We start from the raw sequence: 23,477 nt of genomic DNA, 5'->3' as shown, positions 1-23,477 counted from the left end.
CCAAACAAGTTCCCTTCTCAAGGCTCTTCCACTTGCTTTTTCCTGTGACTGGAACACTCTCTTCTATCAAATATCTTCATGGTATACTCTTTCAAAATGTTTAGGAAATATACAGCAGTTCCAGGAGTAGAATAATAAAATAAACACTACAACTGTCATCAGAATTGTTCCTCTCCCCAAACTTCTGTGAGGATGTTCTTTCTTCTACCAACAACACCCTTTTCACCTTCTCTCCACCTAGCCAAATCTCAGGCAGTCATTCAGGTCCAGATAAAGACTCAGTGATAAATGGAGACCTTCCCTATAACCATCCCAAATCCCAGCGATTCCTCTCTTTGAATTCCCAGATAGTTTATCATCACTCACATTCATCTTAAAATTTAACCACATACGGTCTCACATTGTAACTTACAGGTCTTATTTCCCTGACTACACACACACACACACACACACACACACACACACACAAAGCAGACTAGAATTAATGCCTTGTATAAGTCATTCTCAAACCTTGATCAGGATAACTCTAAAATTTCAAAAAATACATAAATTCACAGGCTCTACCCTTAATGATTCTGAATTCATGTAGTCTGACTTAGAGCTCAGATAGCTGTATTTTTTTTAACTTCCCCCAGAAGAGTCTGATGGGCAGCCAGGATTAGGTATCGTTGCCTTCTAGTCCTCTATTTCCTTTAGTACCTAGGAAAGTAGGCCTTCAAATAGCCTACAGCTAGAATGGACACCCCAGAGTACCAAAACCATTCCTTCATTCCACAGGGGAACAGCAATCCAAGAAGTCTAGATGACTAGCCAAAAGCTACAAAGATAGCAGGAGGCAAATCCCAGCCTAAAACCCAGATTTACTGCTCTCAATCTAGGAATCCTTCCATTATACCGTGCATAAATAAATGAAAGTAATAAAAATCCACAGTTCACATATAGGCACAGTAAACAGTGATTTCCTAATACTTGACCAGTGATTGCAATGTCCAACCTCTAAGAAAGTGCACGTTATTAGCTTCTATATGCTTGAAAATGTGAGCAACATTAGCTGACAAAAGACTTAAGAGGTCAGAGAGTAATTGTGGGAAGGCTCACAAATAAAAACACAACTTTTACCAAGTCCTCTTGCAATTTGTATAAAAACCTGTAGAATCATTTATTTTGTAGCTGAGAAGTACTAGAAGAAATAAATGGGAAGAAGAAATCTTGCTTCATCATGCTATAAAGTACAAAAATCCTTATTCACAAGCTTCCACAGCTCACAAAGCTGTAAATGTTTTTGGAGTCTAATCATAACATAAACTTCTTAATTACAGATCAGACTTAGTAAATCACCCATATCCCAAGATAACTCAAACTCTTATCTTAATAATCAGTTAACCCCAGGACCAAAACTCTTGCCATTGACAACAAAAAAACAACTCAGCTATCTATAAGGCGTTACGAAGGAGTTTGGGTTTATGCTGGTGTACAGGGATTTAAGCAAGTGTCTCCTATTAACACTAATGGGAGTTCTGGGTGTAAACCATAAGCACCAAGGAGGAGGATCAATGCCCAGCACTGCATCTGTGAAAACCCTTCCTACTGCACTAACTGCAACTACTGGGACTTGTTCTCCCAGAAATGGGATAATAGACCCAAATTCCTATGTCTCGAAAGCACAAAGATAATTCAGACAGAAGTCATTAAGGAAGGTCACCAGTAAACACCTGACTTTAAAAATATACAGGAAAAGGCTAAACTAAAACAACTGACACACTGAGGAAATTTTATAAAATAGCACCAACCAACATGCACAGAAGAAACTAGTGAATTGCTGGGGACAAAATACCTCTTGCAAAAATTCAACAGCCAAATTTTTAAAAATTAGAGCACAGTAAATCCAACTATAGCCAGAAACACACACACACAAACAAAACAAAAACTCCTCCCCTGATGGAGCCCTAAGTACACTACAACCCTTGCTTTTGAAACACAGAAGAAAACTCCTGCTGCACTGTTAGCCAGGAATAATCACAGAGTACTTCCAGACAAACGGATAACAATCACAAGCTGCCAAGGACGACCAAAACTAACTAAATAAAAATTATTGCACCTTATTGTGTTCCATACTGCCTCACTTCTCAATATAGCAGTGCTGTACTCACCAGGCTGGAAAATGAGCAGGTGCCTTTCAGGCTATAGAAAAATTAGTGACACGCACACACACACACGCACACACATACACACATACACACATACACACACACACACACACCCCAATCACAAACACAAACACAAAGAGAATGATATTCTTTCACTTGAAGGGGTTTAAGAGATGCAAGGCTTTGCTGTAGGCCTAGAAAACTAAGAGTAGGCCTCACCGAAGAAATGAGGAAAAAGGAAAGGTTTACTCCAAATCCACATTCAAAGACTGAAAGAATTAACATTCATTTCAATTAAAATGCTTTGGCAACAATCCTTTTTTTAAAAAAAAAAAAAAAGAGAGAGAGAAATTAAGATTTGCCCCGTTTTTAACCCCAAAAGAAAATGAGAATCTTTTCTCTCTACACAGGTTTAGCTCCACAACACAAATAAAAGAGAACCCTGACTTAAGGCCTGAAAACTAAAAATGGTTCCAAACACTCATAGTAAAAAAAGAAAAAAGAAAAAAAACCTATGTAGTCCAACATATTGATTCTTTATCATCACTGCTATCATTAATGAACATTTAGCTTTTTATCTGCGTTTTGAAATGTCAATGAGAAACTGAAAAAGCTACAATATGCTGGAGATTTTAACTTTTGAAACAAAAACCACAAAGAAGCACGAGTCTGAAGCATAAAGCCTCAATCATGCTGATAAGTAAGTGGTCCTAAAAGTTGAAAGTGAAAGCAATATACACCAAAAGAAAAAAAAGAAGTTTGCTTGATATTAATGCTAGCCTTTAAAACCAAAAATATGTTCTGTTACAGAAGACTGAAATCAGGGCTTCCATTAACCTTGTTAAAAAAAAAAAATCCCATGAGCATGGATTTTTTTCCTAAGTCTCTTCATCAGAGCAGCATGGGGTCCCATTAGGCACCCTATTTTACTTTCACCTTATAAATAACGTTAGCTATTCGCTATTTCCATGGAAACCAAGTACAGAGAAACCCACTTAAATGAATACCGGTTAAAGGAATAAGTTTTATTTTAGAAAGATTTTGCTGCTCTAGATGAACTCTACTGGGGAATACTATAAAGTCGTCTTTAGGTATAATTTTTAAAAATATATCTTTGGTATAAAGGAAGCTTATTACAGGTCCTATTAAATACGTACACTCCTTGCACTAAACTAAATATGCCAGACAGCATCATAACATTGAAGATACCTTTTCAATGCACTGCATGCGGGTTTAGATGCACAACACCCAATGACTATGCTTCCTCATGCATTGGGGTAGAATAATTACTCCTATGGGTCTAATTTAAACTAATAAAAGCAAGGAAATTCAGAAATAAGGCTACCATCACCTTGCAGTGACTAGAAATGAGCAGGCCCCACAACTGCAGGCACAGGCACAACTTACTACTCCAAAGAGAAGCGAACGAGGGAGCAAATAACTTAAGTTCCTAATCACTGTTATCAGGTCCAGGGATAGCAGATAATCAAAATTCCCTCTTCAACAAACTATTTTAACAAGTAATAACATGTATTCCTTAGTCAATTGATACATACACGCAGATGAAATAGAACCAGGTGACACAGAAATAGAACGTTCAAAGGATAAAATGCTGAGAACAAGATTTTGTAATTTCCAACTTTAAGTTGCCCTACATATTCTAGAAAAGACCATTACTGGTAGCCCATACAAAAGTTGCCAACAGGCAAGTGTACATAAAATAAAATGAAACTAACAAGGATAGTAAATTCAAAACTAATAATCCAGAGTTTCTAAAGACAGAAGGGGTAAGAAAACTAAAGTCTTTCTAGCAGTAGTGGCTGATGTCTTTAATAAGTTCAAAGACAAATTATGAAAGCAGTATTATCCTAAAGTGTGGTTACCAGTATTAAATTTACAATGTATGAAAAGAGTTAACATTCTCACACACATTTTTTTCCAGTATACCAACAGATCTACTTGTACTGCATGTTTTAAAAACATAAAATTACTTTCCTTGTTATGTTTCACACACTGTAAACATTGGCAAAATGATAACTGTTGAAGTTGGGTTAAGAGGTATGTGGGGTTTGCTAATATTATTCACTATGCTTTTGCATATGTTTTTAAATTTCCATGAAAAGAGGTTTTTAAAAATCCTACAAAGTGAAAACTCTTTTCTCAAATATGTTTTTCAGTATGTATAACTATGCAACGGATGAAATGCCTTGGATAGATCTTAGAAGCTACTGAATTTAAATCCAATATAGCCATTAACATTTAACCACAGCTAATTTCCAAGTTTTACTTTTCTTACCAAAACAATCCAGTTAACAGTTCAAAACCACTAGGAGAAATCTGGAAAAGGTCTATTTGCAACTACCAACTAATGAAATGCCAACAATGCCTAAAAACAAGGCATCACAGCCACATTTTGTACTTTACAGACTAAAGAAAGAAATTCTAGGGACAGCTGGGTGGCTCAGACGGTTAAGCGTCCGACTTCGGCTCAGATCATCATCTCGTGGTCCATGGGTTCGAGCCCCTTGTCGAGCTCTGTGCTGACTGCTCTCAGAGCCTGGAGCCTGCTTCAGATTCTGTTTCTCCCTCTTGACACCCACCCCTGCTTACGCTCTGTCTCTGTCTCTCTCTCAAAAATAAATATTTTTTAAAAATTTAATAAAAACATTTAAAAACTAATCATTACGATAGCATTTCGTTTTGTTTTTAAGAGAGACAGAATAAGATGGTGGTGGCTTTGGAGGGACTGATCAACAGCAGACGGGATAGCGTACACAGAGAAGAGATGGCAAAGAGACAGTAAAGAAAAGGGGAAACGAAAGGCAACAGAGGGAGTATGCGTAATAGATGTGCACCTCTCTATAACACAGTTAACGCACCCCTGAACCAGGCAGGTTTCCACGTAAGTCTAACAGTTCAGCCCGGGCAGCAGTGGCCCACCTTTTACAAATCGGGTAGAGACAGACTGATTTTCAAAACTGTGCAATTCTTTAAATCAACCCCAAAGACCTCATAGGGTCTACTTCTAACTCCTGCATTCATTAAGATGAAATACACTTCTAAACTTTCTAAAATTCCATTCACCCAAGAGAAGCCAACTTTTATAAGCCCTACATGAATAAAATGTAATACTGTGCATATACTATGCTAATTCTAGAACTACAAGGCTTCACTTACTGACCACTCTAGCAACTGTAAAGTAACATTACATTTTTTTTTTTAATTGAAAGAAAACCATACGGTAAGTACCGCACTTTATCAAAACAAACTTGTTGGAATTTCTGCTCAGAAAGCAGAAACATTGTTTTAGGAACACAGACAAAATAAAATCTAGTAAATGCTTCTACCCACCTACTAGGCCTTTATGAACTGGTACAGTTGAGTAAATAAGAACAAAAAGTTAATGGAAGCTATTATTCTACTTTAAGTCAAATGCTCATCGGTGGTAACACATGCCATATTCAGTGTGTTGTGATAAGCTGTTAAAAATACATTTGTTGAATCCTAGGGAAAAAACTCTACAGATCAAAGATCAAAAAGTTTCAGATCCGAATTCGTAGTGAATGAATAAAATTAATTCTATTTCACACTAATGATCATTCCCCCTCCCTCAATTACTAATTTCACTTACCAGATAGATACACACACACACACACACACACTAATGGACACATTAAAAACTCAACTACTTTACCAAAAAACATCTTAATTCTAAGATCACTGTAAGGAAGAAACTTAAAGAGTTGCTTTTCTTTTTTTTTTTTTTTTTTTTTTTTTTATTTTTTTTTTTCAACGTTTTTTTATTTTTATTTTTGGGACAGAGAGAGACAGAGCATGAACGGGGGAGGGGCAGAGAGAGAGGGAGACACAGAATCGGAAACAGGCTCCAGGCTCCGAGCCATCAGCCCAGAGCCTGACGCGGGGCTCGAACTCACGGACCGCGAGATCGTGACCTGGCCGAAGTCGGACACTTAACCGACTGCGCCACCCAGGCGCCCCTGAAGAGTTGCTTTTCTTATGATCAGCTTATTCTTAGGCCCAGTTTCTAGGCTCAATATAGGTAACATATGACAATTAAATATAGAAAGAAAATAACAATTACCATAAGAAAAGACCAGGCACCAGATGAGAGGAAATTTCACAAAGGCAAAATGCCCAAAATCAGAAGGCAAATAAATGATGTCCATCGTTACTAGAGAGCGTGTGTGTGCCTCTACAATTGTTTCCCTTAGTTATCCCACCCAAGCCTGTGTTCTCAAGGGTTAAACACATAATTTATCCTGAGCAGCCGACCCAGTGGACTTACCAGCTGATTAGGACTTTAGACTTTTGAGTTATAATGCCTAGTCTACTACTGACTCCATGCTAAGTGACATATTGTAAACCACATTACTATGTTGATGCAAAAAAAAAAAAGGCTTATATCACTAAGTCTTTTAGTAAGCATAAAGTGCCCTGAGATATTTTTTTAAAGTCTGTTAAAACTGACATATTCCCACATATTTTCTATTTCTCCCGGAACTTTCACAGACAAGAACTCATTAGATACACTTTTCCCATCCATACCTCTTCTCACCATGACATTTCAGGGAAAAAAAAACCCTCCTTTCCAGCTAAGCCCTCCATATTTACTCTTTCCCCATAATCTTCTAGTGGGACTATAACCATAACACTGCTAACAGCAGCTATTGCTTATCAAGTGTCTTAAGATTTCCTCATTTTATCTTCACATCAATCCTAGAAGGTTGGTACTATCATTCCCACATTGCAGATGAAGAAACTGAAGTCCAAATGAACAGCACAGTGCTCGTATAAGAGACATCTTTGTTGAAGGGAACATAAATAATCAGTCTAAGGTCACACACTCAACTTTAAGCGGTTGTACAGAGATTCCAACCCAGGGGTCAGACCACAAAGCTCAGGCTCTTTTCCCACTATGCAACATTTGTCTGAGGCCTTGAGAAGCGAAGAAAGGAGTTGGGAATTAAGGTTAAGTTCTAATACCTAACAACAGTTACCATTTATTTAGTACCACTATGTGTCAAGAACTTATCGTAGTTTGTACATTAACTTACCAATTCCTCCTAACGGCCTCTCGAGCTATGAGCACTATTAATTATTCATGTTTTACTTATGAAGAAAGAGAGGCAGAGGCACAGAGGGTGAAGTGATTTGACCATTATCACAGAGCTACTGTAAAGTGGCAAAGCCAGGATTTGAACCCATGCTAACTGTGTCTACCTGATACTTGACCAGTGATCTTCATTTACTTCCATGCTAAAAACGTCCCTTCACCCGAATGGCATGAAAACAAAACTTCTAACCTTTCCAACAAAATTACTAAATTGTAAGCCTTCGTGCTTTGACTAATTAAGAGAAAAGTAGCAGTACTCTTCTAAGCATGCACACCAGACTTCTTTATAGGCACAAAGGATACGCCCCTAGTGATTAGATCATTGCACTGCTCAGGAAGTGGCACACTGTAAATCTGGTTAAGAGCCCCTAGCCCATCTCTCTCCACACTCAGACCCACGCTAACCATGCACTGCAAGGAACAGGCAATTCAGAGATGTCCCAGTGCAATCTCCTATAAAATGAATGTCACTCTGGAAGTATCCAAGTGTGTATAGTAGTACCCTTCCAATACCCTTTCTTCTTCTTCCCAAACACCATAAAAAACACCACAAAAGGAATGAATGAATCTAAGCTACTTAAAAATCATAACAAATGTCCAATGATAACTACAAATTTAAATGAGAAAAAAAATGCAAAATTCTCATAGTTTTGTAACTTGTCCAAATTCTACATTCAAAAAAGGATGGGCCTCAAAAAAAAAAAAAAAAAAAAAGCCTAGCCCTCTTTGAAAGTCTCAATTCTTAAGACTATCTTATTATCATAAATGTGCCTTGAAAGGTGAGCGATAAATCCATTTTTACCTCAGATTCTGAATATTTTCATACACATATTTAAAACAAAAATCACTGCTGTTGCATTACAAGTTACTGGGCTTTTCACCCTAATATCTACTACTATGACAATGTGTTTAATTACATAAGTAAAAATGAGCATGGATTTAATATTGGTATACTAACAAGTTATGGGTAAAAACAAATAAATACAGAAGAACAGGACTGGACCTAGAGGTACTGAGAACTTGACACAATGAGAAAAGGAACTATGCAGCTCCCTCCATTGACATCGTAAAGTTGCCACATTTTCTGGGCTCTCTTTTGAATTAATGTGGCATCTGTTCCAAGTACAGCATGCTAACATTTTACTAAAAGATATTTTCATTCTACATTTGTATGTGGTTTGCTTTTTATTTGAACTCCTGTTTTATTTCAGTGGTCATTATTTCTTTATACCAACTTGTCCATTTGGCATTCCTAATCTATCTCCCCTGTGCACAAAAAGGGTGGGGAACCATCAGTTTAAAACCCTCTAACAGCAATAATTACAATATGCTTTGCATATAGATTAAATAAAGAAAATAAGCAGCACAAAGATTTTTGTAGGCTTTTTAGTATCAGGTCCTGATAAGTTAACAGCATCTGTTCCTTTCAGAAAAAGATTTCTGCTCTGAAGTACTGGTAGCGGGGTGGGGGGAAGGAGAGGAGAGAAATAAACAAATACTAAATAGAATAATCCAAGTGACAAAGTTTGGTCTTCATGAAATGAGGATTTCAATAATTTGCACGTATCCAACTCCACCGAACGAGAACTGCTTTTTATGACATCCTCAAAAATGCTGCAGCAACAAGCCAAATACAACCACTTGTACTTAACATGCATGCTGCATACTCCACAATGTTACGTCATATCAGGCACAGAGAAGACGCTTACCAAGCTATCCTGCGTTCTATAAACTGCCTAACAACAACAGAAAAAGGCACTGCCATCTCTATAGTGGGAGTAAGAGCTGTCAGGGTGGGCAGCCTCTTCCCTTTGGTCAACTAGAAGAAAACAAATAAGGCTTATATTTCTGTCTCTTAAGCTCACCTCTCCCAAGGTCTTTACTCTCAATCTTTCGGCCTTTCTCAGAAAGAAAGGCTGTTTCTTTAAAATTAAAAAGCTGCAAAAGATCACTCCAACTTAAAAGCCCCACACCTTGTGCCAACTGTCCTCCAGGTGTTCCCATGGCTGCCTCTTCTGCGGAAGAATGGAGCACTAGTCACCAAGTGGGTGCACCCACACCCTGCACATGGAAGGGGGCCATGGAAGGAATTATTACAACTTATATTTATATTTTTTTTTTAACTTTTTTTCTTTGAGACAGAGAGAAAGCATACTCCAGCATGGGGAGAGGGGCAGAGGGAGGGAGGGAGGGAGGGAGGGAGGGAGTAGAGGGAGGAGAGAGAGGTATCCCTAAACAGGCTCCCTGCTCAGATCATAGCAGAGCCCGACACTGGGCTCAATCCCACCACCCTGGGATCATGACCTGAGCCGAATGCTCAACTGACAGAGCCACCCAGGCGCCCCAGTATCAGCCTTTTTTAAATTGCAGCTTTCCCGTATGTTTTATAACATACATAAAACAGTAATTCAGAAAATTACATACAAATATACATTTACTGGTAGTCATAATTTTTTAAAGTTTGGAGACAAGAGGCTACAAAGGCCAAAAGAAAGAGAGGAAAATTAGGCTCTGCCATTAACTTACTCACATTCTTGTCTCTGCCTCAGTTTGACCATCCATGACATGAACTGAGCCTTCTGTACAGTTATAAGACTATTTTGAGAAATAATAAAATACTTTCGAGGGCATGCTCCGAGCCACACAAAGTGAAAAGCACATATGAATGCTACCGATGAGAAAACTCTTGAACTAGCTTGCTAAAACTGACTATACTGTAGTTTAAATAAACTGCCCAGGACACCTGGGTGGCTCAGTCGGTTTATCATCCAGCTCTTGGTATGGGCTCAGGTCATGATCTCATAGTTTTGTGGGTTCGAGGGCCACATCAGGCTCTGAGCTGATAGTGAGGAGCCTGCTTAAGATTCTCTCTCTCCCTCTCTCTGCCCCCCCCCCCCACTTGCACCGTCTCGGTCTCTCTCAAATAAAATAAAACTTAAAAACAAATTAAAAATAAATAAAGTAAACTGCTATGTCCTAGCAGATCCAATTCTTGGATTTTAAAGCCAAGCTTCAGCACTACTAAATATGAGTCTAAAGAAGCATTAAGGCACCTCAGACACAAGGAGTGCATTCTAGAACTAGGAAGGCCTTTTTTTTTTTAATAAGGAAAAGTTTATTACCTATGAAAGAAAATTTTTTTAATTTAAAAATTACAAAGGTGAATTATGACTAATAACCTTAACACCAAGATAAAACTCTCAAAGCCTTAATGTAGATTATAAGGCCTTGCCTATGTCTTACTTTACACAATGCCGGAAAAACAAATGGCACTCGGATAATTTTTCTTTTCCTTCTTTTGTTGCTTTAAAAAATGGGGGGTTTTTTAGGGGCGCCTGGGTGGCTTGATCGGTTAAGCGTCCGACTTCAGCTCAGGCCATGATCTCACGGTCCGTGAGTTCGAGCCCCGCGTAGGGCTTTGTGCTGACAGCTCAGAGCCTGGAGCCTGTTTCAGATTCTGTGTCTCCCTCTCTCTCTGCCCTCCCCTGTTCATGCTCTGTCTCTGTCTCAAAAATAAATAAACATTAAAAAAAAATTTTTTTTTAAAATGGGGGGTTTTCAGTGTAACATTTGGTAGTGGTTAAGTGAGTAGGGATGGGAATGGGAGTAAGGTCAGCCAACACTCTTCACATAAAGATGAGAGTACCATAACTAATTCCCATGCAGGATACCTATCTACGTGCCGATTAAGCGGTACTGGTTTGAGGTTCCATTAATTAAAATATTAAAATTATTTCCTCAGCTTTAAAACACTATTCTGATTTGTAAATGTTGAATGAATGTCTCCTAACAACCAAGAAGAGAGCCCACCAGTTTAAAAAAAAAGTTATGTGAAACCATAATTGATCTCTTTATAAATAGTAGCTACCAGAATAAACTAGCAGAACTTAATTCTGAAATGATGTCTCCTAAATTACTTGCACAGGACAGAAAATGGTGTTGTCATTTTAAATTGGTTAACGTTTTTGAAAGTTTTAAAAATAACAATGACCATCTCTAAGGCATTAGGCCCAAGTAAAAAGAACTTAAAATGCTTTTTGCCCCATAGGTAACCATCAATCTAGAGTGCAGGTTTATAACCTTAATGTATAAACCTTACCTCTCTCCTTTCTACCTCACTCCCACTTCCTAATGAGCAGTATTTTCAAGAACAAGTTTTTTAAATAGCCACTTGAAAAAGAGTAAACTTCAGGACGGTATCATGGTATAATTCTATTTATTTTTGAAATGGATATATATAGTACATATTTAAAACACAAGAAAATTTAGAAGTAGAATGGGATGACTTTAATTTTCTACTTTATAATAACTATATGGTTAGACTAACTCAGATGCACTGCCTTTATAATATGTCTTAAAAGGCCATTTCTCGTCAAACCCTCTAAAACTCTGACAGTTACCTAAGGACTAATTAAAATCGCCAATGTAAAATATTTGCACTTACTCAGAAAATGTATGAAATAACCTACCATGCCAAAGTGCTCAAATTCAAACCTTAAGAAATAGATCTTCGTCCCCACTCCATGCTAGGCACTGTGCTTCACAACTGGCATACAGTGATGAACAAGACAGGCACTATCTCAAAAGCCTTCATTTCCATTCCATTCCAAAGCTCACTATTCCCAAAATAATCTAACCCAACCAAAATCAACATGAAACATTCTCAAAATGATATAGCATAGCTGTGGCCATTTCACTAAATTAAAAACTTCTTTAGTAATTCATTTTCTAGGTTTTTAACAGGAATTATTACATAGTTTAACACAATATTACGGACACTTAAGAGGAAAGGTTCTGGACTCAAACCTGGGCTTGAATTCAGGTGGTAGCATTTGCTACACCTATGTGATCCCAGGGAGGCCTTCATTTTCTCATCTATAAAATGGGGGTAGGGTAAAACAGTAAATCCTCAGAATACTGCTATGAGAATTACAATTAAATGAGATCCTATATGTAAAAAGGCTTAGCACTATACATAATAAGTACTCGGTAAATGTTAAACCCTTATTATTATTGTTGTTATTAAGACAACAAATAACCCTACGGTATGAGAGCCGTTCACAACCTGCCAAAGAGTCTTATATTTATGCCACTTTTCCAAGAACAAATACATATATCTGTGTAAGTTTGTATATTAACGTATAAAAATACTTTTAAATATAAAAGCCCATAATTGAAAGTTTTTATTACCATAACAATACACCAGTACATTTATGATATTTATATATATTACACACACACACACAAAATGTATCAGTGGCACACTATCAAGAACTATGCTAGAACAAGTTAAGAACTTGTCTGTTGGCCATGGACAGGGGGGTACTCAGATGATTCTAACTCATATACGAAAAATTTTTTAAAAATATTAACATTGTTAACACAACATAGACAAACATCTTAAAATCCAGGCACCTACTAGTGATTAAAAACTCGATTTATACATACCACTTTAGTCTATAAAGTACATTCATAAGTATTATCTCACCCGGTCCTTTGAACAGCATAGTGAAACAGGCTTTTACCATTATCCCCATTGTACCACAGAGAAAACTAAAGCCCAGCAAGGCTGAATTTCCCAAGAACACACTGCTAGTGACAGGACTGGTCTCAAAAGCCAAGTCCTCTGACATCATCACAGTTGTTTCACTTCCACTGGCCTGGGACATTTCATTAAAAAAAGACAGAAAACTGTGCTCAATATTGTAGGTGTGTCAGAGGACTCTACAGGGATTACTCACGGCTGCCCAGTTTTACTCTCCTTATTTCCGACTTTGGTATTTCAAAAATTACACGTGTGTAATTAGAAAATGTAGATAAGGAGAATTCATCCAAATCTGACCTTTCCTGCATTGGCCAATTAATACTAGAGATTATTTTACCCCTTATAAAACTTAGCCTTTTGTATTTCCCTTCTTTGTAACCACTGAAATTTATTTCATTTTAATGTTGGGTCTTAAAAAGTTAATATAAGATAAATAAAACCACTCATAATGTGGAAGCATATCCGATCAGATCCCACAAATTTTTGACACATCTAAAGAATCAAAATATTAACAAATTTCAGTTCATATTTATGAGAGAAAAAAGGTTAGTATTATTATAGTGCGTTGGTTTGTTGTATAAACGAGTACTTAAATAATTACTACTAAAGGCAGAATCTTCCTTAAAAACACAGCAGCGCTCAGCAATAATATCCCATGAACTACATTCAAGCTGGAAAAAGCTGGAATAGATTCTGGCCAGGCAGGTAAGAAAGACACGATCTTGATTCCGTATACCCTCAAACTAAAGCACATACATCACAACTTATGCTTACATTTTACAATATTCCCAGATGTCTCTTTCCCTTCTCAAAAGCTAAAAGAGACTAGCCATGGAGATAAAAATATCCTACAAGTTCAAGAGCCTAAAAGAAGTTAGTGTCCTAAAAGAGAAAAAGAATGTAAAGACTTATGATTTTTTTGAACCTAACATTTTAAGTACAACCCACAGACCTGAAACTACATTTTCTTTCCGGGGCTGCTCACTGGCCTCCAATACATCAATCCTGTAACACCGTGAACTGTGGTGATGGATTGGTTCGTGCTTCTAAACACAACAGAATTTTTCCAAGGTTACTTACACTGTGACGTGAGGAACATTTTTGCAGCGTCTTACTTTCTTTTAATCAAACTACTTTGGATATTTTACCAGTGCACGCATTATGAATGAAGAAATTTTCATTATTTTTTTGAACTTTCCAAAGTCAACCAAGGGCTGCGGTACAGTGACCAAGAGCTGAATCCTGGTCAAAATTCTGCTACTGGCTGGTTGTCTGACTTGAGGCACGTATCACTTAGGGAGAAACTGAGGTGCAAAGACATTTTACGTACAGCAAAAACTTCTAAGGAATTGCCACATCATCACCATAGGACAAAACTCTCAAGGTCTTATCAGAAACAGGCTAGGCTTCTAATCAGATAATAACGTCAAAAGAGAGGGGAAAATGGGAAGCACGATGTTTATTTAGTAACAAGAACCACCACTACTACTGCTGCTACTGCTACTTCTGAACATTTACTGAGGCTTTATTATGTGCCAGGCACTGTGCCACGCGCTTTCACAGACCTTAACATTTACTCCCTGCAACAACATACTGATATTCATTAATAAAAGAATCAGAACTTTAAAGAACAAAAAGAATAGGAATTTAAACTCACAACTGAAAATATAAACAAATTGTTAAAGAAACCTTACCTTTTTCTCTTTCAGACTACATCTTTGAGTGGTAAATTTACACTAAAACTACATTAAGTTTCAGGAATCTGTCTTCCATTTTAAAAATACTAAGATTCAAGGGGTGCCTGGGTGGCGTAGCCGGTTAAGGGTCAGGCTCTTGATCTCAGCTCCGGTCATGATCTCATCTCGCAGTTTGTGGGTTTGAGCCCCACGTGGGGCTCTGCGCTGATGGTGTGGAGCCTGCTTGGGAGTCTGTCTTTCCTTCTCTCTGCCCCTCCCCCACTTGTATGTGCACGGAAATAAATATAAAACAATTTTAAATAAAAAAAATAATAAATACTAAGATGCAAGATGTTGACAATTACGACAGAATAATAATAATAAAAAACCTCTGAGCTTAAACACGGGCACTGAATAACTGGCCCCATTCAAAGAAAAGAGAACAGCATATATCAGGCCCTACGATTATAAGCTCCTGATGCCCATAAGAGCAATCTATATGCTGTAATTGTAAAGTGATCTAGCACCACCACAGACAACAAAAAAATTTACAACTGCTAAGTTTTAAATATATAAACACACACATATACACATGTATCAGTTATTGTACATGTAAATCTTACAGCAGCCGATAAAACAACAACAAACTAATCCAAGATAAACTAAAACAGCAGAGTGTTTCTGAAGACTCACTTTAGAATAACAGCACCATGATAATTACAATATTAGCAATCAAATTTTACTTAGCAGAAAGTTCTTAGAGGCTTGGAAAGCTGTTTGTATAAAATGGAGTAGACAAGAGGGAAGGGTTCTCTGTGCTGTTTAAATCAACTACAGGTCCCAGCATGCAATGCTCTAATCCGAAGTTAAGCAAAAACCCGAAATGCATCCTGGGACTTGTAGTAAGTAAACCACTTCATTCTATCACTGTAAGTTTCAAGAAAGTCTGAACTATCTCCAGCACAATTTGACAAGATCTTATTATCAGGGCCTAGTCAAACTCAGATCTAACTTGTTTGCTCTCTGCTCCGGCAGTTTCTTTAGTACATATTGGAAAAGTATCAATATTTAGAACAACATTTTCACATTAGAAAAACCTCATACAGGATAAGCATATAAAAGAAATGCTTAAAAAGAAAAAAAAGGTTTTATACAATTAAAAAAATTTTTAAACCATGATACTCAAAGCCATTTTTTTAAGTTTGGTTGGATCAGTACCGAAGCTCTCTATCCCCCTCCCCAAAAAAGTTTTAATTGTTTTATCAGGTTTTCTCTTAACAGTTTTTCAAGTTATATTTTATATGTAATTTTTCTCACAGAAAATTCTCATACAAAAACATTTACCATACTCTAATAATGCACATTAGGAAATATATTCTTAAAGTAATACATACACATAACACCATCACACACACAAAAACAATAATACTTAAGTTTCTCTTTTGTCAAGTCCTTACTCAATTATTTTTGCCCTCCACTCCTAGCCCCTCATTTCACACACATACACGTTTCCAGAAAGAACACTTAGGAAAAAAATATTCCAAGTACAGACTCATTTCTCTCATCCACTGACCTCTTCTGAAAACACAAAAGATTTTTTTTGCCTATCAATAACATGTCCAAACCCAAACAGGTAACTTTGAGCCATTATTTATGTATTTACAGTTTCTACACACATCCTTATTTTCTGCAAGACTGAGGAAGGAGGCTGGGAAAAAACTAAGTGCAATCTGCATCAGGAGGCCTAACACAGGTGGTGGGTTATTTTCAGGCAACAGCACCTTCACAAACATGCTGTGGAATACAGTCCAAGAAATTCCTAACAAGGAAAGATAAGCTGGCACACAAATTTAACACAATCCAGCTAAAAATCACCTGCAACACATGTTACTACATTTCACCATAAAAGTGACAGGCTACTACAGGATCTGAAGCTTCATCAATACAACATACTGTCCATAAGGCCAGAGATAGCAGTTGCCATGGTTACTATCACCCACTTTTATCAGGAAATTATTGTCATTATTCTGAAGTTTTTGGTACTTATTTAAAAATCTAAAAAAAAAAAAAAACAGTCTAGGGTTTGACTGTTAATTGAATGAATGAATCAACTACTGTCTGATTTGCAAGTATGCTGCTTTAGAGATGCACATGGTTAACAATACTTGGATCTGCAGCAGAAAAAAATCAATTCCTTTCTGCTGCTCCTTCTCCTCAAGTACTGACAGTTTGTATTCTCAATGCAGCCAAAACAATAAAACAAAACCCATCTTTTTGGCTTCTGTGTTTAAGTTCTTTTTTGTCCCCTAGGCCCACAGAGTCAAAATAAAGCCTAGATCACCAACCTGTTAGGCCCCATTCCCTTCCTATCACCCTATTACCGATTCACTTGTCTATTTAAAAAAACTGAAAACATTTCCATTGATGATTCCAAAATATAGGAAAGAACAGTTTCCTTCAACAGAGACCTGCTATTTTTTATTTCTTAAAACAGGGGGAGGCCTTGCAATGTATTGGAGGAAGAGAAATGGAGGGGTATTCAAACTGCCACACAAGTGTCTAGTGTAAGAAAGTTGCTATAGAAAACCCAAAGGTTGACTGAACCTCATATATTATCTCGAAAAGGGAAGAGTTCACCACCACCCCCAGTTTAACACTGAACTGATAGACAAGTAAATCAAAAGTTATTCTTAAACATCTATTTCAGCATTCTCACAAAAGATAACTCCAAAAATTTAATACACAAATAAGAATTATATGAAAGCCTAAAAAAGAGCAAGCCACATATACACACAACAAGAAAACATATGCTATTTAAGAAGTAATTATCTACAATAAATTTAAAACAGCATTAGCATATTACCTCCTTAAAAAAAAAAAATCTCAAAGCAGCAAAAATACACACCTGCTAAAGTTAAAGTGATCAAAATATACTGCTATGCTCCTAAAGAATACTTAGAGCCTACTGAAAAGCCTATGTACAAAAAGTTCCTGAGAAGTCAACAAAAATCACGATTATTTCCCAGGACAAATTAACATGAAGATTCAAACATACTTCAAGAAATCAAGTCTGAATATAGATATGAAGGAATTCTGTCAAAGGTGAGAGACCTAAAACTTTAATCCCTTCCTTTTCTCCCTTCGAATAGCAATTAAATACAAAAGACTTCGGCAATAAAATACTAAGGATACAAAACTTAAAAGCATATTACCATAACCCTAACTTCAGTATTTCCTTAACAAAAAACAAAAAAACAAAAAACCAAATTTAAGCATTCACTGTCCGTAGGATAAAAAAGTTAATACTACCCTGGGAGGTTTCATTTTTATCTAAACAGTCAAATGTTTTTCTCACTTCACACAGAAACAAGTTTCTATATTTAATTTCTAATTAAAGGGGCTATTTCATAAAGAGCAGTCACTTCTAAAATTTAAGATACTAAACCTTTTGAAATGCTCATAAACACCAGGACTCCCAATTATCTCTATTTTATTTTATTTTAGTACAAATTTGTGAGCAGAGTCTATTAAAAAAGCTACAAATCAAGGCTCTGAGTTTTAAACTTTGGGGTTATTTTTGCGCAAAAAACATTTCAGTGCACTCCTCTAGATTTGAGTAGTCATTTCCTCAAGCATCCCTCTAAAAGAGGCAAAATGATATACACATGTACCTAATACTAATACATACAGATATACTTCTTTTTCACTTTGAAACAAGCTTGAAGGCTTTAGTTAGTACGAATTTTTCAGAAAGTTAACAGAATCCCTCAAAACAATCAAAACCTTAACTGTGACATCTGTTACTCTGTGTGTTAATGAGAGTCTATAGAAGAATCCAGGAATTTAAATATTCACTAAAATCAACTACTATCACATCAATGAAAAAATGAAGGAAAATTTTAATGGAGGATACACATCTCACAGGATCTACAAAAAGAAAAATGATCTTTATTTTTTAATTATGAGAAACTGCCTCCACAGCAGTTTTTAAACAAAGCTTCAAGACTGTTAACAAAGAGCTTTTTGGTAACCACAGTAGCATTAAAAAAAAAAAATCAGAAAGTGTTGGGGGGTACACTTTTAACGTGCTCATTTCCCAAATCATGGGGATAAAGTTAACATTTTAAAGACAGAAGTTTCTGTCCACGTATTAATTAGTTACCCATCTCAACATCTGCATGGCTTCTGATAATTTACAAAGAACTTTTACAATGTATTATCTCATTTGATCTTACTGAGAAAAAAAGTACAGTATTATGCCTAGAAAACCGACGAAATGCAAAGCAGGTTCATCAGATTTTCTACCCATTACTAACTTTCTAAAACTTTGATATAAAACTTTGCAAGCTACCACCGTCGCATATTTCCAGGGATAAATCAACTCGCCTAACACTAATAGAGTTTCAAAGGAGCATGTGCTGTAGATGCTATGAAACTACTTTCACCTTTATGCAGTTATTGTTACTAATGTACATATCAGCAACGACCTATACTCACAGATATAACTTTACTTACAGTTCAAGAATCTCTTTGGAGACCAACTCAAAGACATCAACCACATACATGTATTTATGAAGGTGAGTGCCTAAGATTTATCCATTAGGATTACTGTCCATAGATGTGAGACATAAACACAGAAATTAAAATTTTTCCATGCAGTATCTCCCTTTCCAGAATTTCAAGTACCCAATATCCTAAATGTATTAATATTACAGGGATGACACAAAAACCTAAAGCCCCAAGTCAGACCAACTTCTTTTGTTTATAGCCAGTGCACGGTAATTTTTTCACATAAGTGTTCAACACCCCACTCACCAATACAAAACTAACTGATCATCAAAATAATTCTAAGAGCACTCTGTACGTAAGTGTGTCCACAATAACAAAGCTACTTTGCATAATATTGTAAGCAGGTAAAAAGCAATCAAACATTTCAGTATCAAATAACAAACAGTTTATTAATGGACTTTTTTAAATGGACTTACTCAAAGTTCTTTCTGGAACTTTAAAGTGTTAATCCTGCTGCTTAGTTGAAGCTAATAGAGCTATAGTAAGTAGCAAGACCCTCAGAATTCAGAGATTGGCTCTATCTTGCTGTAGCACCTCCTGCTGGATAGCATTTAGAGTTCTTCATGTAAGCAGAAGAAGAGTATTTCTGAGGCAGCTTCTCCCAGATGACTGAATGGGGAAAAGGATGAACCCTTCAAAGCTAAAAGAAAGAGGGCCCGGTCCATCACTTATATCTCTTAAAGAGAAAAATCTGGCATTGGTACGACTCTTTTTAATCTATCACTATTCTGGTTCCATAAAGACCTGCCTGAGTCCAAAGTGCAACATGCTTAAATAAAGCTTGCAAAATTATCTCCAAACTACCTTTAAAAGCCTTCAAAAGCACTCAAGCAAAAGACTTTATTACGGCCAGTCAAGCAATGCCAGTCATATTCAAATACCATTATGTTAACAAAAGCAAAAGTCTGATATAAAAAAAAAAAAAAAGCACCTGGAATATTTTTAACATATTAGCCAGAAGTTTGTGTTTTGAGAATTTTCTGCACTATTACTATGCTCCCTTTAAGGATAGTTGTCTATCTACTTAAGTTTTAAGTACAGAAATTTTTTGAAACAGGAGTATAACTGCACACAAAAATTTCCTCCTTCCATCAAGAAGTATGTCTTGATATTTTAAAATGTATTCTTCAGACATTTTTAATAGCCCCTAATAAGCTAGTGTTAAGCCCACAACGTAGAGTCCATTTACAAGTGAAGACAGGAAAAAAAGAATAGAAAGGAACTTACCAAAATCAAAATGAATAATAGTATTTCCAGTAAAAATGTAGTAACAGTTTCCTACAATGCTGTGAAACCAAGTAAATTGTGAAACTTAAGAAAAAAAAGGGAGGGGGGGGCTACTCTTCAAAAACCAAAAGCAAAACTGACCTATTTATTTCTAGTGCCCAAATGTGAGACAACACCAGATGTAAACAAACAACATAAACACTGAAAAGTACACTTAGATGTCTTAGTCCCAGTTTCAGTCCCCTTACCAGGCCCTCGATGAAGCCAGAGACGTTCATGAGTATCCTCTCCAAAAGGAGATATTCTAGCTCCCTGCCCTAAAGAACTCCTATAAAGTGTGCCTATGAAAAGGCTTCCTTCCTAGAGTGCACAGCTGCTTCAAAAAGAGAAAAAAAAAAAAAAAAAACTTTCACAACCCAAATTAATCTGATTCTAATATTCAGCTATCAATTATTAATACAGGAATGTTCTCCCTTTAACGTCCCCAGCTTAAGCATCTACATTCCTGACACCTACCATTAACAAAAAACGTACAGCTTACATCCCGGCTATGGGGCAAATCTCTGAAATCCAAAACACAGCCACAAAGTTCACTGTCAAGGCCAATGCTGAGGCCCACACACGCCCGGACCTTAACTCACATTTGAAATTCTAGAAAGCCACACTTGCAGACATCATTTAAAAACAACACAATGTGGACGTGCAGAGTGAGATCCTCTACTTCAAGACCTAAACAAAGAATATTTCAACATATGCCCTGAATATGATGACACCGGATTCACCAATGAAAACAAAACCTGCCTACCATTAGCAGTCCTACCCTCATCTCAACAACTCAACTACTTAGAAATCACTCTCAGCACATCTGCACCCTACAACCGGCGTGTGGCCTTCTCCGGGGGCGCAAGCCACAGACAAAGTTGAACCGAGACATTCTTCCCCTGGTGCCCAATCTCGGTATCAACCCCTCCCCTACCAGGGCCACCTTGCTGCTACCCACCATAGAGAACGTGGTCAGGGGAAAAAAAGAAATCCTAACAGCACCGCTCAGCAGAATAAAGAGACCAAAGAGAGGATGACGAGAAGTGTTGGGAACTGCGTGCACGACGGGGCTGGACCAAACGGAAAGAGTCCCACTCCGCGCGCCCCTCCCCCCGGCGGGGGCGCGGGCGGGGGAGGGGCGGCCGCGGCCCCTCTCGGAGCGGCCTGCCGGCCCCGGCCCGCGCGGGGTCCCGGGGGCGCCCCGCGGCCGCAGGCGGCGGGGGCGAGTGCGGGAGGGCCGGCCCCGGGGTGAGGGGTGCAGGCAGACTCTCCGGAATAACAAGTTGCAGAAGAAGAAGAATAAGCGGAATTTCCCCAACGCTGCTCCGGCCACCCAAGACAAATGCACCAACACACACACACACACACACACACACACACACACACACACACAGTCGGGCCCGGCAGCGTCAGCAGCCGCAGCTTTTTTTTTTTTTTAACCAGATCCCTCAGTCACCAAACAAGATGGTTTTCCAAAAAAAAAAAAAAAAAAAAAAAAATTAATTAATTAATTAAATAATCATAATAAAAACTTCCCCCCGACAGCATCCCGGGGGGGGGGAGGGGGGGCAGGGTGATGAAGGAGCCAAGGCGACCATCCCCGGGCCGAGGGACAGCCGAGGGGGCGGACGAGGCTCCGCGCCCCCCGCCCCCGCCGGCGGCCCCCTCCCCGGCCCCCCGCCGGGACAATGTGACGCCCCCTCCCCGCCACCCCCGGCGCGCCGCCTCTGTCACCCGCTTCGGCCCAGCACTCAGCGCCCAGGCTCCCGAGGCTGCTCATAAACTTACTTCCAATTTATCCTGGGGAGGGGTGGAGGGCAGAGGGAAGGAAGGGGGAGACAAGGTTTTTCCATTGTCTTTTTTTTAGGGGGGGAGGAATAGGAAGGGCACGCAGGGGGGCGCCCCGAAGGGGAAGTTATTGCTCAAATCTCAAGTTGACTGAGGGGTCCTGACGAGAACACCCCCCTTTCCCTCCTCCCTCCCACACACCCCTCCCCTCCCCCTACCTCCCCCCCACAACAAACTCCAAGCAGGCAGCCCCAGTTCCTCCCAGAGACAAACACCAGAGACAAGACAGAGACAGGGAGAGGGGGAGAGGGGGAAGGGGGGAGGGAGGGGAAAGAGAGCTACTCAAGAAAAAAAGAGGAGAGTGAGGAGAAGAGAGAATGGAAAAGCTGGGATACTGCACCCTCCTGCTGCTGGCTGGTTGTCCCCCCTGGCAGCTGGAGGCAGGAACTCTGAGCAGGAGAAGCAGGAGGAGGAGGAGGAGGGAACTCTTCTTCATGGGGAGGGAGGGAAGAAGCTGGAGCTGCTGCTGCTGCTTCTGCTGCTGCTCTGGGCCTCTCGCACTTTTTAGATATTAGTGTGTTAAGATGGTAGGTTGTTCCCTTCTCCCTCCTCCTCCTCCTCCTCTCCTCTCCCTCTCTCTCTCTCTCACTCACTCTCTCTCTCTCCCTCTCTCTCTCTCTGGGCTGTTTCTTTCCTCCTCTTCCCCAGGCAAGGGGGGGTGGGGAGGAGGGGGTGGGGGGAGGAACTGGATCCTCCTCCTCCTCCAGGAGAGACACACACAGGCCCCGGGCCGGAATAGGGGTGGGGGGGAATCAGAGCAGCAGGAGAGAAACTGTGGGAGACAAACAAGCCCAACTCTTCATCCTCCTCCTCCTCCTCTCAGCAGCAGCAGCGAGCACCACCAGCCCATTCACCACCCGGCCCCGGGCCGCAGCACCTCCGCCGCCTCAGCCCGGGGATCCCTCCGCCCAGGCCCAGACACACTCGCCCGCGCGGGAGCCCGCCGCGCGGCCCCGCCGGCCCGCCGCCGCCGCCGCCGTGCGCGCCCCCGCCGCTCCCGAGAGCCGGGCGAGAGGGACTGGGGCTGGGAAAGCGGGGACGAGGGCGGGGGGGAGAGGAGACGCCGGGGTAGAGGGGCACGGCGGGGAGGGAGGGGGCCGCCGGGCGGAGTTGTACGGCGGCCGGCCCGGGCCCCCGCGTCTCCGCCGGCGGCTCCTGGGCCGCACGGGCCCCCCCGGGGGCGACGGGGCGGCGGCGGGAGGGGCGGCGGGGGCCCGCGGCGGCGCTCGGGCGGGCGGACTACTTGACGTGTCGGTGCGGCGAATTTATTTCACTTTGCCTAAGGAACG

At 39.5% G+C, this 23,477-nt stretch overlaps 1 protein-coding gene across 12 annotated transcripts in view; it reads right to left on the bottom strand.

Moving 5' to 3' along the window:
* The window catches only part of PHF21A (PHD finger protein 21A), a 184,071-nt gene extending 160,988 nt beyond the window's left edge, over positions 1-23,083 (bottom strand). For 5 of the 12 annotated variants that reach the window (XM_081790269.1, XM_081790277.1, XM_081790279.1 and 2 more), the window contains exon 1: positions 22,529-23,082. The gene's annotated coding sequence lies outside the window, so the exon portion shown is untranslated. Of the gene's footprint in view, positions 1-19,487; positions 20,265-20,298; positions 20,789-21,298; positions 21,700-22,528 lie in introns of those variants that run through there. The other 7 variants (XM_081790273.1, XM_081790275.1, XM_081790272.1 and 4 more) reach the window with 6 other exon arrangements.
* Positions 23,084-23,477: the final 394 nt, after the last annotated feature.

This window comes from Panthera onca, chromosome D1, assembly GCF_046562875.1.
Source record: "Panthera onca isolate mPanOnc1 chromosome D1, mPanOnc1 haplotype 2, whole genome shotgun sequence".
NCBI classification, from domain to species: domain Eukaryota; kingdom Metazoa; phylum Chordata; class Mammalia; order Carnivora; family Felidae; genus Panthera; species Panthera onca.
This window is presented reverse-complemented; position numbering and strand designations above follow the sequence as displayed.